Here is an 18,463-nt window from a genome sequence, read left to right on the forward strand (position 1 = left end):
CAGTCTGGGTGACAGAGTGAGACTCCAACTCAAAAAAAAAAAACAACAAAAAAACAAAGAAATGGCCATAGGTTGGTGTTTTTGAGGAACTATATGCAGATTGGCACAGCAGTATAGTATGTGTTTGAAGATTTGGTTGGAGGAACACTGGTGGTGTGGGGGGTACTGGGGGATTGGTGTAACAGATTGGTGGGTGGACCCAAGGTTGGGAAGGCCAAGTCATCAAAGGCCAGGTCATTAAGTCTTTGTCAGCCTTGCGATGGAGATTTAGATTTTTATATTGTAAAGCATTATGCCTACTGAAATTAGTTTGAGTTTTGGGTAATGTGAGCAGATTTTCACTTTATGAGATCACTCTGGCACCTTTTGGGAAAAGGTGGTTCATTAATAATAGAGAGTTAGGACATTATGTTGGTAGTTCAGACAATAAAATATGAAGACTCAATTCATGGCGATATCAATGAAAATTCAGAAAATAAAGTAAAATTAGCAGGAGAAATTACTGATTGGATGTGAAGAGTCAGAGGAAATAAAATGTCAAGGATAACACAGGTTTGGGCTGTTATTTTGGAATTGTAGCTTTTGTCCAGAGAGGAAATGGAGGAGGAAGAGGAAGAGGAGGAGGAGGAGGAGGAGGATCTTCAAAGTCTGGAGAAGTGATGATTAAATCATTATTTAATTTGCTGGTCAAAGTAATACTTTTCTCTGATAACCTGCCTTACACACTAAAGTTATCCTGATTGTCAAACACAGTTAATTCTAAAAATTGGCTTAAATATTTTGCATGGTGCCTAAGAAATAGCTTATGAAGTTAAACTGTACCTGATCACTTCTAAAATATTCCTTCCACAATCTCTTACATTTTTAAATGAATGACTTTAGAAGTAGTCGTCATTTGAAGAAATAAGATTAAAATAAATCATAATTGGTAAAAATGAAACCACGTATTTCATTTGTATCTGTTTTTAGGAAACATATTCAACTTCTTCTACCAATTTAATTCAAGTCAAGTCTGTCTGCGTTATGCAGACATTTCAGGAAAGGGACTAAAAAATATGTTTCTTATGCTTTCATGACCAAGCCAGATTAATGTTGGACCTTAACTGGATTATAATATGAAAGTGTACTCTAGACAGTGGATTAAAATCTTACTGGAAGAGAAAGTGATAAGGGAAGGGGATAACAAAAGAAAACAGGGTATTGGGTAGTTAACTTGACTAAAGGGTCAAATAGAAGGATGTCTCACTGAAATCAAATTATAGCAGTGATAGGTTCTCAAATGTCCTTCTCAAATTGAACCATTTACTGAGTTCTACAGACTCTTTACTTGTTTTTAAATACAATCTTGGTGCATGTAACTTCTAGTAGCTAAGGTCATGAACTGTAGAAAAAAACTAATTAGATTTAAATTTAAGGTCCAATTCTTTCCAGCTATCTGTCCTCAGGCAATCTGCTTGTCTTGATTTTTATTTATAAAATGGGGACATGGGAATACTAATGTTGCCCACCTATTGTGGTTGTTTTAATTGTTCAATGAGTGCCTATGTGGCACTGATAGTAGTATCTGCCACATTACAAATGTTAACTTAGTGTGAGCTATCACCAACATCATTCCCATCATCTTCTTTCCACATCCGACAGTCCACTTTCCCTTCTATAGGTTCTTCCTCTTTAAACTTTTGGCTGGAATACCTAAGGTCTTGACCTTAAATCTAGTAATTGTTGCAGAGATGGCCTAACTTCATTCTCAATCTCCTTTCTCATCTACCTCTCACCAGAAGACCACAACCTCTTCATATTTGCATTGAGCACTTACATATAAAATGTTGCAGATTCTGACTGATTTTTATTGATGGTAAAAGGATATTTTCTCCTTCACCATTCTGTGTTTTCTTCCAGAGACGGGTAACCGGGTAACTAGCATGTGACAGAACAGATTGGCTACTTATTCAGGTCAAGCTTTAGAAAAAGTGATACATTTTAGTGCATTTGAGAGTTAAAGTTCTGAACTTTAACAACTGAATTCCAGCCATGGTTTAGCTACTCACCACCTTGGGCAAGTTTCCTCACCATTCTCACCTTTAGTGTCCTCATCAGTATAAGGGGTATAATAAACTTTCCTTCCAGGGTTGTAGTAAGAAATGAATTAGATCAATAAATAGGGCACATATGCACATGGTACATCTCCAATCAATGGAAAATCTTGCTGGTAGTTGGTTTGATTCTGAAGAATAAATACTGCAAGCACAACTTGCTGAATTTTAAGTGCATTTTTAGTGTCAAAGGTGAAAGATGGGAAGATATTTAGGCAAGGCTCTTTTATGGTATGTATGAGATATGTTTTTTAAATCTAGCATTAGCATTCTAGAAAATACTGATTTTTCCCAACTCATGTATCAGATCAGTGTGGAAAGGTGATATTGATGACGAGCAAACCAACGTATAGAATAGGATGTTTGCAGTATTACGAATTTTCTTTTGTTGGTACACCTGGGAATAGCACTAGTTAGCACTGCCTCTGCAAACGTTTGGCTGCTCACATCAAACTCTGTATAAGCCCACAGTAGTAGGTCATTGCTTCACAAGCTGATTGTGTCTTGAGCACAAATGCTTCTTCACTGGAGTTGCCCAGAGAATCCCACCTGCCACCCAGAGGCTCTGAAAGGGACGTGGTCTGCTGACTTCTGGGAGGCGAGCATGGTTCTTGAGAAGGAAAGGGAAAGAGGAGGAAAGGTAGAGTCTGTGAACGGTGACACATAAAGCCTGAATCTTCACTGGCATTACTAAGGATGGTCAGAAATGCCCTGGAGTTTAAAAGGCTGTCTGCGCCTTTCAGCCAACAACTCGCTGTCTGTCTGGCACTATTCTCCCTGGAGATACAGTCACAGAGCAGTGTCTGTATAGTGAATACAATTAAACAAAAGCCGCTGGAAATGTCCAAGAGAAAATTAGATAACATGTGCTTTGATGCAGGGATTTGGAATTTGAAAGTGAAAAAGACAGGCAAAACATCAGAAGTCTGCATCTGCTTAGCTCCAGTTTAGCCCATTAGCATTCTGCTAACGTGTCTCTCTCTTGGTTTTTTTTTTTTTGAGTTGGAGTCTCACTCTGTCGCCCAGACTAGAGTGCAGTGGCCGCTCCCGGCCACCGCAGCCTCGACCCGCTGGGCTCCGGCGATCCTTCCGCCTCAGCCTTCTGAGTAGCCGGAATTACAGGCATGCGCTACCACGCCCGGCTGATATTTTTTATTTATTGTAGAGATGAGGTCTCGCTGCCCAGGCGGGTCTCGAACCCGCAGGCTCAGGCAATCCACTCACCTCAGCCTCCGAAAGGCGCGGGATTACAGGCTGAGCCACCAAGGTCGGCTCGTGTCTCTCTTTTTAAGTTCGTCACTGAAGTCAATTTGCTCAGTTTTTCCCAAGTACCATCAAGGTATGCTTTAGATTAAAACAAGTCCTAAAGTGAGACTTCTGTTGTGAGTGAATGCTGAAATCAATTTTTTCTTGTATTTTCATTAGTTAATCAATGAAAGGGAAAAATCCTTGCTAGTCCATTTGGGTTGGAACATTTGGTTCTTCTTTTGTTGTCCTGGCAGGCACTAGCTCTGTGCATGGAGGAGGAAAGTCTACTTTTGCCCTGGTCCATTCTCCAGCAACAAGGGGCACACTTGGCTGTACTCAATGGTTGAAGAGTCCCTCAGAGATGTGTCTGCAGTTCACTCTGAACTCCAGTTCCCTCTCATATCCTTGTGATACTCCCTCCGTGTCTTTTCTGCAATGTCATAATGTGTCCTGCTGAATCAGAACGTACTGTCTGGTGTGCCTAACTCTCACCAATGGGCCAGGTGTGGTCCTGCCCTCTTCAGCTTCTGACCAAGACTCTTAATGTAAACCAGAGTGGAGCAGACAAAATACAGCACAGGGGAAAGTTAAGATACAAGGTTCAGCCCAGTAGGAAATTATTTACAGTCCTCTTAGGAATATAAGTAGGAGGACTCAGTAGGGCTTGTTCTCACTTTTAACTCCTGTATTACCAAACAGCAATTTACTGAGCACCTATTCAGAGCTAGCCTAAGAATAAGAATATGTTCTTTCTCTCAGTGATGTTTGATAGAATATGTGTATTGGGGAGTGCGTGGAGAGGGCATAAACAATGATTTTCTCAGTGAAACATATGACCAGAGTAAAACTTTATAAAATGTTATGGAATCTCACAGGAATTTGGGGTGGCAAAGATCAAAATTTCCTCTTTCTTTGCCTGAGTCAAGATGGTCTATCTTTAAGGAGTGTTGTTTAAGTTCATTTAAGTTCCAAGTCTTGTGGAGTATGTATTTAGTTTTCTATTGCTACTTTAACAAATGACCACAGACTTAGTGAATTAAAGTAATGCAACTATATTATTTTATGGTTCTAGAGATCAGAAGTCAGAAATGGTTTTCACTGGGATTAAATGATGGTACCAGCAGGGCTATGTTCCTTTCTGTAGACACTAGAGACAATCTATTTTCTTGTCTTTTCCAGCTTCTAGAGGTTGCTTGCATTCCTTGGTTTCTAGACCCTTCTTTCATTTTCAAAGCCAGCAGAGTAGCATGTTCAACTCTCTCTCTCTGACACTAGCACTCTTGCCTCCCTCTTGTAAAGACACCTGTGACTACATAGAGCACACTGGGATAATCCAGCATCATCTTCTCTTAACATAAGCACAGTTGCAAAACCCCCCATCATATAACATATCACAGACACCATGGAATAGGATGTGACCATGTCTGGGAGCCATTTTTCTGGCTACCACAGAGAACGTCTGTGTTGAAGTTATTCTATCTTGTTATCTCACTTATTTTACTCATGCCATCTGAGATTGAATAAGGTTTCTTTGTTTAATTTTGCTTTTGATTTTATGGCAATATTATATGGTGACACTGAGATCACAGCCAGCTTATACCCCAAATTATTTTCAAATTCCCTGTTATTTAACCATGTTCCTCCCTGGCACTGATGTGTGGTTTATGTGGACCTGAATGAAGGGAGATGGCAACTTGTCTTCTGAATTGGACATTGGCTCCAGTGTGGCCAAGGGTATGCCCCTCAGTCAGAAGGGGAGAAACTGGATTAACATTTTAGAATAATCTCTGAGATTGCTGTGGAATTTACCAGATGAGAAGAATGGAAAATATGTTTAATAACCCAAGCAATAGCAATCCTCTTTTAATAGTAGTGTTATTATCTTACCCTCAGGTGGGTAGGCAATCTCTTAGAATTTAATGAATCTGTAAAACAGAGGTCTTAGTATGGTGCAAACAGGAAGGAGGGAACAATTACCCACTTGAAAGATCCTCCTGAAAGCTTACCAGTCATGCTATCGTGGAAAGAACATGCTGTTTGGATTCAGACAACCTTAAGTTTCAGTGCCATTTGTATCCCTTACCAGTTGTATAAACTTGGACAGATCACTTAACCTCTCAGCTTAAATTTTCTCACTTTTAAAACACAAATGAAAACAATAATTTCTGAATCACATAGTTGTTGTGAGCTTAAAATATGTAAGTCCATGGTTCTCAGAGTGAACCTAGAGTGAGATTCCTAAACCAGCATCGTCAGCATTACTTGGGAGCTTATAAGAAATGCTCTTTGATCCCACTCCAGGCCAACTGAATCAGAACTCGGGGTTGGGAAGGTTTTTATCCCATAAAAGAGTCATATGCAAAACACATGGAATGGGGTCTCACACATGATTGGGATTTGCTTAACAAATGCTGATTAGAATTATTCTTTTCACTAGGAGTTTCATCAGATTCACAATGCTTTTTGCTTTTCAGTTACTGTTGTTTTGGAAGAGCAAGGTCAGTGACAGATCTATGTTTCTTTACCAAGTCATGGTCTTTCTTTTTTCTCAAACCAAAAACGTCACATACATACTTAAAGGAAAATAGCATTACTAGTTTGCATTTCTGGCTATACAATTTTAATTCAGCAGAGGGGGAGTCATGCTTTCTGGCAGCTTTTATCATCCATAGCATGCTGTCATGATGCCAGAAAGTAAGACCTGGCAGCAAACTTGTGCACCTGAGAGATGATGAGACTATTTTCTTCAATTTCTTACTATACTTTTTTTTTTTGGCTAAACATGAGTGAACAACATGAGCACATACGTGACTCACCAAATAGAGTTTCATATTATGTGATGCATAAAATTTATCACAGTGATTCATCATTTAGTTTCTACATAATTAAGTAAAGATGGATCCACATGTTCTGGGCCAAGTGAAAAATCATATTTTTTATGAAAAAATGTAAATGCACTGCCAAAACCACAACAGAAACAAGAGAAATGGCTAAAACCTGCAAACTACATTTAAACTCTAAGGGAAGTTTGACTTCTAGAAAAGCTGTTAGGCCGGGCATAGTGGCTCACACCTGTAATATCAGCGCTTCGAGAGGCAGAGGTGAGAAGATCGCTTGAGCCCATGGGTTTGAATACAGCCTCGGCAATTTGGTGAGACCTCATCTCTACAAAAAATTAACAACAACAACAACAAAATAGCTGGGCATGGTAGCATGTGGCTGTAGTTCCAGCTACTTGGAAGGCTGAGGTGGAAGGATCACCCGAGTTCAGCAGGTCAATGCTGGAGTGGCCGTGAGTATGCCACTGCACTCCAGCCTGGGTGATGGAGTGAGACTCCAACTCAAAAAAATAAAAATAAAGAAAAATAAAGAAAAGAAAAGAAAAGCACAAGCAGAAACTTTTTAATTTGCCACCTAAGAATGTAATGATAATTGGAGGGCCATGGACCCCCAGCACACAGCAATGATTTACTAGTAATTCAGACATAATTTCTGGAGCCAAATATTTTCATTTCAATAACTTCCCTAAACAGTTAAGTCATGGAACTTCTTCTTAGATTAAGTCACTAGAACTGTATATTGGGTGGACATGAACTGAGATGACCTCACAATTAGGAAAAAGAGAATTCACATCCCATGGGTCTGCATGGTGGGACACGCTCTGTATTAAACTCTCAAGATCTTGTGTACATAATACAAAGGGAGATTTCCAGGAAAATGGTGGTATAACCAGTTGGGCTGTGCAAAGTCCCTGTGTGTGTGAGTGACTGTCTGGACAATTCTGCATGTATTTCTGTGTGTAAGCAGGGATGTGAGAGACTGACTGAGTAGGAACTCAAGAACAAGTGGCTAGGGACCTCCTGGTAAAGCCATGGGTCACAGAAGGAGTGCAGTGAGGGAGCCTGAGGCAGAGTCCTGAGGAAACAGCGGGGAGAAACCACCCTGAATGTGAAATGAACTCCAGAGCCTTGCCTCTGGGTCTTGAGATCTGGAGACTGTGGTAACTGCTAGAGAGGGAGCTATCAACCCCATTGGTGACAGGAACAGCAGCCAGTAGAGAAACTGAGCAGGCTCTCTAATACGTGGGCAGATAAGTGTTCCAAGACAGCTTCTGTGGAACAGTAGAACTGCATCTTGAGACCAGGAACTATCTCTGTGTTGCATTGGGGCTGCTCTTTGTGACCTCAGAGAACATTGCCCTCAGTGCACAAGCCCTGGTGGATAATGGCAGATGTGGGCCCCAGAGAATCCACCCTCCACCCTAAACCAGCTGCTGGGTGATAGATGGAGACAGAAGAACTGCTTGAGAAGGAGGCTGGTGAATGCCTGACTCCCTCAACTGCCCCTAGCAACAAGTGAAAGAGATAAGGAGGGCAGAGCAGAGACAAAAGGCCCCATTCCCCTGTCATGAACTGGGTGCTCTGGGAGCTGGGACAAAGCTGGAAGAGGAAGGGGCTGAGATCCCAAGACATGCAGTGTCAGGTTATTTCAGTCTTCTTCCCTCACACAGCCACAAAATTACTACCAACTGCAGGAAGCAGGAGGTGAAGATTCTAACATCTTAAGTTCCAACAGTGAATAGGGAACCTGCAGAAACAGCCCTGCAGTTGTAGAATCAATCACAAGAGGGACTCCTCCCCAAAGAGGTATATAAAAACTGACAACTCTATCAACTTTTTTGGGGGGGGGCGGTTATTGGTTTCTTTGCTTGATTATCTCATTTGGTTGCCTTGTTTGTTTGTTGGTTTTCTCTTTTCTTCCCTTCTCCTATTTCTCTTACTCTGTTCTTTCTCTGTCATGTTTGTTTGCTTGTTTCTTTTTATATATATATTTCCTCTTATTCTTTCTTTCTCTTCCTTTCTCTTTTCTCTCTCTTTTCCCTCTTATACCCTGTTCTGAACTCAGGAGCTATGCAAGCATACTCATTGTAAGGTCATACTGTGCAGACTCTGAACAATATCACACTCATAGTTCTACTTCATAACTGAACAAACCTGGAGCCCCAGCTCAAGGAAGGACAAAAGGTAGAACAAATATCAGAAGTGACTGCCTCTCCATTTTCCACTGAGAAATGGAATTAAAAAGAAAGATAAGAGAACAGCTGAAATTGAAGAAAAACCAACAAAAAACTGCCAATAACCATCAGAGTTCCAGCAAAGAGTCAGTGCTAGAAAGAACAGCTACTGGGGCACAAACAATGGCTCTCTCTCAGAATGATAGAATCCAGAAAGTACTTACAGAGATCAGAGAATCATTGGATAGAGTGAATAAAGATTAAGAAATGCGAGGGCAAAAATTAAATGAAATTGCAACAGAGCTAGGCAAGCTCAAAGAAACTTACTTAGAAATAACAGAAATAAAGAATTCCATCAAAGAAATAAATAACAAGCATGGGAAGCAGAATTGACCAAGCAGAAAGAATCTCAGAGATGGAAGATCAAAATATGGAATTAGCCCAATCTATTAAAAATATAGGGAAAAAACCTTAGGAAAAAAGAAGAAACTCTCCAAGAGATGGGTGATTATATCAAGAAACCAAACCTAAGTCTGTGGTGCCGTGAAAACAGTACTAAGAAGATAATTTATATCTCTATGAACACATATCAAAAAAAAAAAAATGAAAGAGCACTAGTTGGCAGCCTAACAAATCACCTAAGGGAGCCAGAAATACAGGACAACCAAAACCCTAACTTCAGCAGAAGAATCCAGATCACCAAAGTAAAAACTCAATTATGGGACACAGAAGACAAAAATACCACAGAAAAAAACAATGAAACAAAAAACTGGTTCTTTGAAAGGATAAATAAGATTGATAGATCCCTAGACAGAATGACCAAAAAAAAAAAAAAAGAGAGGAAGAAAAAAACCCAAATACAATCAGAAATGCAAAAGATCAAGTCACAACTCATGCCAAAGTATACAAAAGATTATCAGAGATTACTATGCACACGTGTATGGAAACACACTTGATAACCAAAATGAAATAGAGGACTTTCTAATATCACACAACCTCCCAAGGTTGAATAAGAAGACACTGAACAACTAAACAGACCAATAACAACCCGGGAAAATTGACTCTGTCATAAGAAAACTATCTACAAAAAAATAAAAAAATAAAAAAATAAATAAAGCCCTGGACCAGACGTCTTTCCAGTGAACTTCTACAAAACATATAAGAAGGAGCTGATATTAATCGTACTGCAAGTAGTCCAAGCAATTGAGAAAGATGGAACTGTCCACAAATCCTTTTGTGATGCTAACGTCACACTGATACTTTAAACCAAGTAAAGATCCAATGAAGAAAGAGAACTATAGGCCAACGTCCCTGATGAACATAGAAGCAAAAATTCTCAACAAGATGCTAGCAAATCAAATCCAACAACACATCTCAAAAATCATCCACCACAACCAAGTAGTCTTCATGCCTGAGATACAGGGCTGGTTCAACATCCGTTAAGACCATAGATGCAATTAAATACATCAACACATATAAAAACAAGAACCACATGATTTTATCATTAGGTTCAGACAAAGCGTTTGATAGAATATGACATCCCTTCTTGATAAAAATCCTTGAAACACCTAAGCATAGAAGGGACATACCTCAAAATAGTAAATGCCATCTATGATAAACCTGCTGCCAACATATTGCTAAATGGACAGGAACTGGAAGCATTTCCCCTGAAAACAAGAACAAGACAGAGCTGCTCACTCTCATCCCTCCTGTTCATCAGGGTGTTGGAAGTCCTAGCTAGAGCAATCAGATAAGAGAAGGAAATCATGGGTATCCAAATAAGGAAAGAAGAAGTCAAATTATCCCTGTTTGCTGATGATATGGTCCTGTACCTCGAAAATCCAAGATAATCTGTCATAAACCTCCTTGCACTGATAAATGACTTTGGCAAAGTCTCGGGATACAAAATAGCCCTACAGAAGACTGTCACATTTTATACATCAACAACAACAACAAACAGGCAGTAAACCAAATAAAAAATACAATCCCATTCACAATAGACACACACACATACACACATACACACACACACACACACACACACACACACACACACACACACGAAATATCTTGACATCTTCCCGATCAGAGAAGTGAGAGATCTTTACAACGAAAACTACGAAATATTGCTCAAAGAAGTCAAATATGACACACAAGCACACAAAAATATTCCATGCTCTTGGATTGGAAGAATCAACATCCATCCTACCAAAGACATTTTACAGATTCAATGCAACACCCATTAAATTGTCAGCATCATTCTTCTCAGACTTGGAAATGACAATATAGAAATTCATATGGAAACATAAATGACCACGAATAGCCAAAACAATCCTTAGCAAAAGAAACAAAACAGGAGGTATCACATTTCCAGACTTTAAACTTCAATATAAGGCTAAAATAATCAAAACATATTGGTATTGGTACAAGAACAGGCATATAGACCAATGGAACAGGATAGAGATTCTGGAAGCAAAACCCAATTTCTCAACCAACTAATCTTAAACAAAACCTCCATCAACAACCACTGGGGAGAAGAGAACCTATTCAGTAAATGGTGCTGAGAAAATAGGCTGACCACGTGCACAAGATTGAAATAGGACCTCCTATTGCCATACATAAAAATTAACTCCAAATGGATCAAAGACCTAAATGTAAAACCCCAAGCTTTAAGAATCTTAGAAAATGCAGGAGGCACCCTTACAGAAATCAAAATAGGCAACCAATTCCTGATCAAAACCCCAAAAGCCCATGCTATAAGAGATAAGATAGACAAATGGGTCTTATATACAGTAAGTGTGGGGAATGATTGGAAAGAGTTAATAAATAGGTGATAGGTTTCTACACTGCAACATTTCTCAGTGTTTATTGCCAATAAAAGATTAGAGCTTTTTCAAGTTTTTTTTACCAAATAACTTCTTTTTCATAAAGCACTTTAGGAGAGTAATTTTCCAAGGAATACTCTCCAGGAAATGCTCAGCTCTAGTGGCCATTACCTAGGACCTTAGTTAGAAACTACTCCATTACTCATGAGTCATGGAGGTCTTCTCACCATATTGGACCTCAGATTCCCCATCTCAGAAATGGAGGATGGTCACTTGCACTTGCAATATTTTGTGACAACTAGAAATATCAGACTAATTATATATATTGATATCATTATATCATATATATGATATATGATATGTTCTGTAAGGTTACAGAACACAGTAGTAGGTGGGCAGTAAAGGAAACAGTTTTGGGGACTACTCTAATTTGGAATTTTTTCCTCAGTCTTTTACTTTGTGCTTCTCCTCCATTTCTTTTCCTCACCTTCCCCTCTTTGCCTACCTTCCCACTCCTACTCCTTCCATTGCTACTATCCTCTCTTTCTTCTATTTTCAGAGGCTAATGCTCCTTGAGTTAAATTATGTTCCCTATTTCAACCCTTACAGTATACATGGAAGCCTGAACTAAGAAAAATTGAGATGAAATGAATGGGGAGTACGGTTCTCCCCCAAGGAGTTTCATTAAAAACTGCTCCCTGGATCTGTATCGCACTATGCTTTCTTGACTCCATAATACCTTCAACTAATCCTGATGTGATTTTTTCTTTTTATGTATAAATAAAGTATATAAAAACCTCCGAGATTAAATTTGAACTTTAAAGACTGTCAGAAATTTAGAAATTTTTGATGATTTTCAAATATCTATATGGATTTGTTTATAGGAATAAAATATGAATGTCTCATTGTATATAAATATTAATATAATACAATTAATATTAATATTTATGATATTGATAGGAATCATGAAGATTTATACTACTTTTTGTACAATTCTCTTCTTCGGGTGAGGAGCCTTATCTCTCACATTACAAGAAGTATGGAAGGGGACTGTTCCTGGCATTGGTTCAGGGGTGCTGGGGCCCTTCCACCTCCTCCTTCCTGAGAAAGCTCTGAAACTAGCCTCCCTTTATTCTAATCCATTCTCTATCTACTGTTCAAATGTGCTTAAGTGAATAAGTTAACATATGTTTGCCTCAGTTTCCTCATCTGTACAATGGGAAAAAAGTAATAATGCCTACTGATTGGGGGATAAAAAGATTCAGTACTTTGAAGGGGTTTAGAGCAGTGCCTGGCCTGTAGCAAGTACGCGATACATTTAATTGCTTCCTATCTTCAGAACTTCTTTGTTCATTAGCAAATGCCAGTGCAGCTCAAATATCATTATTCATTCATTTAACAAACATTTTTTAGTTACTGGTGCTGTGTTAGTTGCCAATGATACAGAAAATAAGTAAAACACAGTCCCTGTCTTTAATAAGTTCATGGTATAGTGTATGTGGTTGAGGGGAGGGCAAAGGAGCCTTACAATTAAGCAAGTGATTGTCATGTGTGATGATAAATGCTCCATGGCAGGATATACAAGGCCTATTTGGATCACAAGGAGACAACTTAATGCAGTCTCAGAGGGGCAGGACAGGCTTGCTGGCAGAAGTGATGTCTAAATGAGTATGAGTTGGCCAAGTGAGAGCGAACTGTGAGGTGAAATGGGTGTATTTCATACCACAGTAGCTGCCTTGCTAGAGGCCTGAGAGCAAGGAAACTGGGAGGATGTCAGTGTGGAACGTAAGATAATGAGTGGTCAAAAGCAGGTCAGCTGCAGGTGAAGGAGTCAGATTACCAAGGGCCCCTCCTAAGAGGCAAAGACAGTGTGACTCTGTCCTGTTTTAGCCAATAGAGAAGTCCTGAAGGCTTCTAAACGGGTCTCACAATGTTCAGATAGTTTCTCTTGTTTGAATTCATTTTTTTAAACGTTATTTCTAATTTCTGACAGAATATATTCCTTCTACCTTTGAGCCCTATGTTTCCCTGTAGACTCCTAACATATGTTTCTAATTCTGTCTCTCTTGGGAGATTGAGAGCTCCCCAATGACCTTTGTATTTATCTCCCCAGGATCTAGAACACTGATTGAGACAGAGCAGGTCCTCAATAGAAGCTTGATTTAGAAAAAAGAAGTTTAATTTTCAAATAAAAATGTTTCTTCTTGTATTTTTAGGACAAAGTATTATAAGATAAAATCTGGGCCATCAAGTCAACAAAGTAATCTTGTTTGCAGTAATGGCAGTATGAGTCCTGTGAGCTAGTGCCCAGCAGATCTGTACTCCATCTGTCCTATGCTTCTATGTGGTCTATTGCTGATCACTGTCATGTGTTGGGCACTGTGTGAGACACTGAGGGAGATATGATACTTGAAAACAGCATCAGATTGTTGTGAAGATATTGCATATATACACAAACAATTCTTATATCCAGAGGGTCTAGCACAATCCCTACAAATGCTCTGTCCTCAGTAAATGTCTGTGAATAAATAATAAATTTTGAAGATGTGAGGAATGTGTGCTAAGTGTAACAATAAATGGCTTAAGAGTTCAGATGAGGAATAGCCTGTGATATGGCTTAATGGAAGAGCCTTGCTGAGGTATCTGAACCTTGGAAGATAGGTAGGAGTTGGAGAGACAGAGGAAGAGGTAGAAGATTCGAAAGAGAAAGAAATAACCTGAACATTACTTTACACAATAAAATAACCTCTTAATGAAATACAAGCAATTGGAAATTATCAAAGCTCCAATAACAATTTGGCACGTTGGAATTTGCACACATGAACCAATTTTCCAGGCATATTGTAATTTGGTCAGTGGTTGTGGAAGGGTTATCAGTTGCATTAGTAGACAGCCAAAGTGGGCCTTTGTGACAATGTTAATTAAAACAAAGTTAATTAGTTAATTAAAACAAAAGTGGAAAATGACAGTTTCTAAAATTAAGTTAAGGTGGCGACAACACTAATGATTCTGCCACCTGACTTGAATCTCAAGGGAGGGTTTTAGCATCTGAGGAAATGGATAATTTATAGCTATAGGTCTCTCATTAATTTAGCCATGAAAGGTCCACTGTGCTTGAGAAGTTCTATGTCCCTTGAAATTCTGAATCTTGTAGAGCGGTCAGAACTGGTTTTGTGTTCATTTGTCAATTTGCAGCTGGAGTGAAGGCCTTAAATGGAAGCCTGGCATTATCTGCTTGACAATGTTTTGATGCTGCACCATGTTGTGCTGGAAATTAGTGTCTAGAACCAAAATGTTAATCATAGGGACTTCTATACATTGATGGCATAAATAGCATGTTTCTATATTTGAAAAAATCTATAGTGACTCATTCCATTTAAATAAAAAAATCTCCCTTTGCTATTTTGGTGAATTGAATGACTGACTCTGGGCCCTTTTCTTCTTTGTGCTCTTGGGTGAGCTAATTTAACTTTCCAGAAAATGGTTACATCTGTTAGAATTAGCCATTTTTTTGTTTTTTCCTTAGCTGCTCAGAGAGCTCAAAGTGATTCTCTCTCCATGATCAGGGGTGGAAATTTTCTCCTTGTGGCCTCCTTCTTACAAACATATCTTCTTTGGGCCCATGATGATGTTTTTCAAAGTGAGTCCTTTGAAGCATTAGTGCTTAGAATGTCAACAGAGCTGCTTGGAAAAATAAAAAGTAAAAAAGGTCTGTGTACAGTAAGTGTGGGGAATGATTGGAAAGAGTTTAATAAATAGATGATAGGTTTTTACACTGCAACATTACTCAGTGTTTATTGTCAATAAAAGATTAGAGCTTTTTCAAGTTTTTTTTTAACCAAATAGCTTCTTTTTCATAAAGCACTTTAGGAGAGTAATTTTCCAAAGAATACCCTCCAGGAAATGCTCAGCTCTAGTGGTCATTACCTAGGACCTTAGTTGGAAACTGTTCCATTACTCATGAGTCATGAGGCTATGGGCAGGTCTTCTCACCATACTGGACCTCAGATTCCCCATCTGAGAAATGGAGGATGGTCACTTGTACTTGCAATATTTTGTGACAGCTAAAAATATCAGACTAATTATATATATTGATATCATTATATCATATATATATGATATATGATATGTTCTGTAAGGTTACAGAACACAGTAGTAGGTGTGCAATAAAGGAAACACTTTTGGGGACTACTTTAATTTGGAATTTTTTCCCTCAGTCTTTTATTTTGTGCTTCTCCTCCATTTCTTTTCCTCACCTTCCCCTCTTTGCCCGCCTTCCCACTCCTCCTCCTTCTATTACTACTATCCCCTTTCTTCTATTTTTTGTTTTCAAAGGTTAATGCTCTTTGAGTTTCATATTTCTTGTAACATGAGGAGAATGAAACTCAAAGTGTATACACCTCTGAAAATAGGCTTTCTGCTACTTTCAGCTAAATGTAGTTCTAAAAGTTTTAGCTACCAAAGATTACTTTCTATGTGCAGGCACTCAACACTTAACACATATTACCTCATTAAAAAAAAAACCCAGTAATTATTATCTGCCATAATACAGTTGAGAAAACAGACTAAAGTACCTTGTTCAAATTCATACAGCTGGGTTGCAATCCAGGACTCTGTACTAAGTTTTGGAGACAGGCATTTTAACCTTGGTAGGTAGTATTACATTCTTCACTTTAAGGTATGCAATCGGTGTCTTCTTTAAAATAGAGCTCTTGCTGTCTACCTTTCATTGTGGAAGGGACACGTAGAGACCTCACCTAGAAACAGGGCCCACATCTCGCTTGGGCTATGGCCTCCAGCTTCTATGAAAACCAGATGGAGGAGAGCAGAACAGGGCTGGGCCCAATGGGGTAGCTGATTCCTCCCAAAGACCTATATGCAGTGATTTAAGTTACCTACTTAAGCCCATCCAACTTCCCAAGAGGTGGGCTCACTGGCATATTACAGTTTTCAAGCCTGAGAAATTCAACTAATGACAGTGGTTTTGAATAAAATGTAAAAGTATTAGAAACACTAGAGATCATTTTTTATTTTTTAAGTGTGGCAGACAATGTGATAGACCTGAACTTTACAGAATTACAAAGTTGAGGGGAGATAAATCCCTGCATAACTAGTTATATTCTACAATGTGATAAATACTCCAAACATCTTGATTATGTATCACAGAGAATAAATACTTAGTTTAGGAGCTCATAAACGCTATAGTTTGCATCTGTCTCTGAGGATTATGATTTACAAAGGGGAGCAAGTATGAGATGTATGAATGCAAGAGCATCATAGCTTTCTCTATCCTTTTTTATTTTCCATATCAAAAGGAGATTCAAGCCTGAATATGCTGGTTGATGGCAAAGAAAAAAAAAAAGCAGTTTCTATATAATCAGACTGTAGCCTGTCTCAGCTATAATTACATGAATAGACCAAGATTTGCCAAGATTGCAGAAAGAAAATACAACAGTTGTCAAAGGTCCTTATTCTCTTTGAGTCTCTAATACCAAAATATACCAGTTGCAAAATCTAATCAAGAACTACATAGCACTGTACAGAAAGTAAGTTAAAATATTGCAACACAATCCTTAGCATTGCCAGTAAAATTTGATGTTTTTGTCTCTTTTATTAAATTAGAAATGAAATAGTTAAAATGTTAATTAAATAATACTAGAGGAATATTGTAACTTCAGCAAATGTATTCAATGATCTTATTCTTGAACAGAGACTAATGACCATAGGAGTGCAAGAGATGTTTGTAATACAAGGCACTGAAGTCTTAATCTTATGGACATTAATAGTGCTACTGGGAATATTAGTGTGCACCCTTAAAGACAAGCAAAAAAAATACCTACCACATACTATCCTCCCAAATTCATTCACTCAGCAGATAAGTTAAAATATCATTATTAAGCATCTTCTAGGTGCCAAGTGATCTTCCAGGTACAGCTGGGCATAGGACACACAGTGATCCAAAAGGTACCCAAGGCCTGCACACCCAAGGAGATTTCACTCTGCTAAAACTGGAACACAGGGTATGCAATACAGTCTGGTGAGGATCTGGCAATGTAAAGATGCAAATGTCCTAGGAAACCCAGACTGTGTAATCATTGACTCCATAGATCTGTACTACCTTTTATGATGCTCTCTTTATTATTAAAATCAACCTGATTGCACATCAGACACAACAACTTTCAGATGTGAAAGAAAACTGATAAATTGCTAACAATTAATCAAAATGGCAAATACTTAAGAAATGCCTACTATGTGGCTGATACTGTACATGTGTTGACTCATTCATTCTTTACATTCTATGAGGTAGGTGATATGATCTCAATCTGTCAAATGAAAAAAATAAGATGTGAAGAGATGAAACAGCAGTGCCAGTGTTCAAACCAAGAACAATCTGACTTCACAGCCAGTATTTTTTGCCATCACTCCATGCTGTCTCTCTAAGGAGCCTTCTCTGGTGAGTTGCTGAGATGCTTAGACATAGATTCATAATTCTCTCCCTCCAGCACCCTATCTTTTATATATATTGGCTTCCCTGTTTAATTAAATAATTTAAAGAAAAGCTAATAAAACAAAGTTCAAAAAATAAATTTTCTTAGCCAAAATAAAAGGCTGATCTTGCAGAAGTTTCAGAAAAGGAATGTTTAATAGAGGAGTCAAGAGACAGATGGAAAACATGCCAGTGGGTTAGATCTATGAATGACCTTCTGTGTAGACTATGACATTGGCAGGATTTACTGAAGAAGACCAAGTTACAGTTTAGTTGAATGTCTTGTATTATGTGCTTGGAAGAGATGAGAAGTGTAAAGGAATTAGAAAAGAAATGAAAGAGGCAAGAGTACAAGTTAATAATGTAAATAAATTGGACATTGTGGATAAAATTGAAGTACCCAGCAAGTTCTTTTCAAACCTCAGCAGACTAGTACCTTTACCAACAGTTTAATTCATGCTTTGAAGAATTAAGGCTGACAGAAAAGTAGGACTTTCATGCTGTCTAAGTGATGGTATATGGAAAGAGTTTAAGCAATATTTAGATATTTATCTATCATTTGAAAGATACTTATCTTTCATTTATTTATCTAGCTTTTAGAAATACTGGGAAAGCTCTTTAGCAGGGCTAATGTCCTGACTAACTCTTTTGATATGTACTTCTGAAATAGAGGAGATTTTTATTTTCAATCTATGGAAATAAGGAACTCATTCTCAATGATCAACAATCTATGTAGCATTTTTGATACATCAAAAGTTGTTCCCAAGTCACTGATAACATGATCTAATTTTCTCTT

At 38.3% G+C, this 18,463-nt stretch overlaps 1 protein-coding gene across 1 annotated transcript in view; it reads right to left on the bottom strand.

Moving 5' to 3' along the window:
• Positions 1 to 18,463, bottom strand: part of GRM5 (glutamate metabotropic receptor 5) — a 176,645-nt gene that overhangs the window by 54,044 nt on the left and 104,138 nt on the right. The gene's annotated exons all lie outside the window — the stretch shown is intronic.

Source organism: Carlito syrichta, unplaced genomic scaffold, assembly GCF_000164805.1.
Source record: "Carlito syrichta isolate Samal-C Ts95f unplaced genomic scaffold, Tarsius_syrichta-2.0.1 Scaffold308910, whole genome shotgun sequence".
NCBI lineage: Eukaryota > Metazoa > Chordata > Mammalia > Primates > Tarsiidae > Carlito > Carlito syrichta.